Raw genomic sequence first — 4,288 nt, 5'->3', positions numbered from 1 at the left:
AAATAGACACCTTATCAAATTCAGTGGAGGTGTCATGAGAATTGATACCTAAGGGTTGTTGTGGGAACACATTTAAATTTTAAAAATATACAAGATTTTTGATATTGTCTCATGCCCACTATATTGTTTGGGAATAATGCAGTTTCAATTTATAGAATTGCAGCATGTATTTTAGGGCTGGAGAGAAACTTGATAAGTCCTGCATTGAACCTAAAGAGGAATGCATTGCCATAAGGTGCTCATTCAAAAATCAAATAATGATGTGAATAATGTTGATCATCTCTACTGGAGGAAAAACATGCTACACATTAAACACATTACTTATTATATATTTATTTAACAATCTTGGACTTCATTAATACAATGTTTTGTAGTATGTATGCCTTATTTCTTTTCTTATAGTTAAATGTCTGAATTCTGAGAAATTTCAGCATGCTTTGGTGAGAGGAACAGTCATCTTATTTTCAAAAAGATGCAGGCACAGACTGTTTTTGACCAAAAGGTGTATTACTGACCAAAATTCAGCCATCTAGTCTGGAAAATAAATGAAGAATTCTGCTGCTGGTGAGATGAATACATAGGTAGAGGGAGGTGAAGAATATAAACTACTTAGCAGCCTTAAACTTTCTCTTGACTTTGATATAAGTGCTGGAGAAACATCAATGTTATCATTCCCAGAGACCATTCATTTAGAAATGTAAATTAGAACAGATGGAAAAATACAGTGTTGGGAGTTACCTATCAGGAAACAAAATGGATGTGTGTGATACCTACCCACTGTCATGGTGAGGGCCCTGCATTACACTTACTGTCTAAAGCTTACTGTGCTGAAACCTTCACAGCAAAGGTTCCCGTTCCTCATAATGACCTCTAAGTGAAAGTGAATGAGGTTTAGCTACCAGGTATGTGCTTCTGGAACAACACACGAAGGGCCCTATTTTTTTTTTTTTACTTTATTTTTATATTATTTTATTTTTTGGCTGCGTTGGGACTTTGTTGCTGCATGCGGGCTTTCTCCAGTTGCGGCAAGTGGGGGCTATTCTTCATTGTGGTGCATGGGCTTTTCATTTTGCTGGCTTCTCTTGTTGCGGAGCATGGGCTCTAGGTGCACAGGCTTCAGTAGTTGTGGCTTGTGGGCTCTAGAGCACAGGCTCAGTAGTGTGGCACATGGGCTTAGTTGCTCTGCGGCATGTGGGATCTTCCCAGACCAAGGATCAAACCCATGTCCCCTGCATTGGCAGATGGATTCTTAACCGCTGCGCCACCAGAGAAGCCCACAGTGGGACCTTTTAACGTTGTTTCCAAAGCTATTTTCTTTGGAATACTGTTCTGTGAGATTTGGTAGAAAAAGAATCCCATGATCAGAATGTTTGGGAAACACTGAATATTTTATCCCCACGTTATACATTCAAAATGTATATTTTTTACATCAGAGATAAAATTCCTAGAATAAACAAAAACTGAAAAAACAAAACAAAAAATCCTGCTAATTCGATTAATACAAGTTTTCCACTGAACACTTGTGAATGTTTTTGAGGCACTGGCTGATACTGAACACAGTCTTGGGAAGGTTGATCTAAGGAATTAAAATTCTGTAAATTATGAGGAAAACACTTTTAGGTGAGAAGAGATGCATATGGTAGCAGGCTTCAGTATTCTGTATTTCCATTCGGGAAATTGTTCTTATTTGATCCCTTCCACCCTTGATCCTTTTTCCTTTCAGTGGACTCTGTAGTAGGGATAAAGGGAAAAATGTCATTTACTACCTTAGAAGAGCTATTTACTCTAGTGTAAATACAGTGGAGGCTGGTAAAAGTGTGTTGATAATAGGACATATTAGCTTAGGTTCTCTTGGTAGCAAATAACAAAAACTAAATCAAAGTTGGATATGTGAAACCCAAGGGCAGAAATACAGCCAGGCTCAGGAAAGGTCTAGGAAGCAGCTATATCATTTCCAGTAATGTGATCGCCGAACTGCTTTTCAACAAAGGGCGTCTTCCTAATGAACTTCAAAATGAGCTCTGCTGCTTGTTGGAGTTAAAAAAAAAAATATATATATATATATATATATATATATATATATATATATATATATATATGTTTATACATATATATATGTATACACACACACACACACACAAGCATGCATATATACATATGATACAAAGAAAGAAAACATATATAAGTGGATGTTTTGTTATTACAACATGCATGCCAGGCATTGGTGACCATGGGAGGTCACCTCCGTGTTTCTGAGCAAGACAGCCTAACACTCATTTTTCCATTATCACTGTTGCCCAGAGTGAACTTGTCAAAGAGATACTCCACCATTCAGACTTCCAAACCCCTCCACCCCCCATCCTGCTACTCATACTTAACCATTAGTATTTGCATAATTAATGCACATAAACATGTCAGGTGAAACTGAAGACACCCTTTATTTTAATTCCTGCCCAATCCCATTCCCTTCACTTGTTCCCCAGAGGCAACTGCAATCATGATTTTCAGGCTATGGTTCTATACTTTCACTATGCACATGCACCCACATTCACCAGGTACCCCTACCTCACCCCACGCCACCCCAGTCTACCCCCATATACCTACATTATTTATAAGGGGAAGACTGATTTTGTGTTTTCCAGGGCCCCACGGAACACCTTCTCCCTCCCACTATGGAGATCCTGAGCTGCATCTGGTTGGGGTATGGCTGTGTTCAGAAACTCCTGGATACCTGTTTTAAAACTTAAAAAATGAGAGATTTGCCCACATGAATCAACCAGAGACCTTTATTTATTTATGAACCAATAACTTTATTGGAAGAAATGGAAAAACTGGAAGAAAAAAACTTAAGTGATAAAGTCCAGGAAAAGAGAGTCCTGCCCTTGTTGCCAAAAAAAAAACAGAACCAAAACTTAAGTGAACTTCTTCTGCAAGGGCACTCTTGCCGTCTGCATGGCAGGCATGGTGACCAGGGCTCTGGTCACCCCGTGGCTCTGGGGAAGTCCAGTCCAGGCTCAGTTCTTCTTGTCGCTGTCGCCCAGGGTGAGCTTGTCAAAGAGTTACCCTGCCAGCTCGACGTCTGGGGCCCCCATCATGCTCAGGGTGGTGACATGACCCTCCAGCTGTCTGATGAGCGCCACCTACTGGCTGAGGTAGTGAGTTGCCAGGAAGTGGAGCAGGTGGGGGTCGCACTTGTCGGTGGCCAGCTGGTGCAGTGGAGCAGGCTCCGGGTCGACCACTTGCTTCTCCAGGAACAAGGCGCACTTCATGGCCTTGAGGCCGCTCTTGCACTCGTCACTGACTGGCTTCCTGATGTCTTGGAAGTTGAGGCGGCCCCCCGCGCTGGTTCTGCAGGCGCTTCAGGCCCTGGGCCCACAGTGGCGCAGGAAGAACCGGCTGAAGTGTTTCAAGGCCACGTCGTCGCGGTGGAGGTAAAAGGCCGCGGCCAGGCCCACGAAAGAGGCGTGGAGCTCCAGGGTGAAATGACTGTTGACGGCGGCCTCGCAGTCGGCGTGGTAGCTCTGGCGCACCTGTGAGGGCGGCGCGGGCAGCATGGTGGGTGTGAAGGCCAAGGTGAAGGCGAAGCCGCGGGGCCTGCGGTACCTGTCTCGGAGTCCCTTTCACGTGATTTAGCAATTTCCTTCGTCTTGGGTAAGTGCAGACTTCTCTTTTGTTTGTCAGAAAACAAAAGGCTTAGGTGTATTCTTAGAGAAAGAGCTTAACTGTGTGGATGTATTTATCCCCTCCAGCCTCATTTGTCCTTTCACTGCCACTCAGCAAGCATTTTTTGTAACGCCTCAATTATGTTGTATGGAATGAGCCACAGTGGTAGGAAATACCATTGATCTCAAATTATCTTTCATTCATTCATTCAGTAAATATTTATTGATTACTTAATATGGCCCAGGCACTGGTATGGGATTTGGGCATATATTAGTAACAGAGAGACAAAGTCTGTTCCCATGAGGTTTGTATTCTAGTGGAGAAGCAGACCAAAACAAAACAAAACAAAAAACTACTGTTTTTCTCCCTTTCTTGTCTCCAGTAAATACGTATAAGATATTACACATGTATATGATATTAAAAAGTCAATATTTTCTTAGAAGTTAAGGATGTTATAGTGGAAGACATAAGACCAATCTAGGTATTTATAATTAATTAATTCAACAGCCATTTCTAGACAGTATTCCAAATATGTGTAATAATATTTTGTGTTTGACTCTGGAGATACACAGAAGAATCAGACATGGTCTCTGTTCTCAAGGTACAAGAAAGAGTGATGGACTGT

General features: G+C 41.8%; 1 pseudogene across 1 annotated transcript; it reads right to left on the bottom strand.

The window, feature by feature from the left end:
• Positions 1 to 2,687: 2,687 nt before the first annotated feature.
• Positions 2,688 to 4,039, bottom strand: LOC308610371 (ferritin heavy chain-like; annotated as a pseudogene). Its single transcript has one exon. The product of its transcript is annotated as a ferritin heavy chain-like (transcript).
• Positions 4,040 to 4,288: the final 249 nt, after the last annotated feature.

This window comes from Mesoplodon bidens, assembly GCF_964165515.1.
Source record: "Mesoplodon bidens genome assembly, contig: HAP1_SCAFFOLD_211, whole genome shotgun sequence".
In the NCBI taxonomy this organism is placed as follows: Eukaryota; Metazoa; Chordata; class Mammalia; order Artiodactyla; family Ziphiidae; genus Mesoplodon; species Mesoplodon bidens.
The sequence above is the reverse complement of the archived record's forward strand: the minus strand, read 5'-3'. Positions and strand labels throughout refer to the sequence as shown.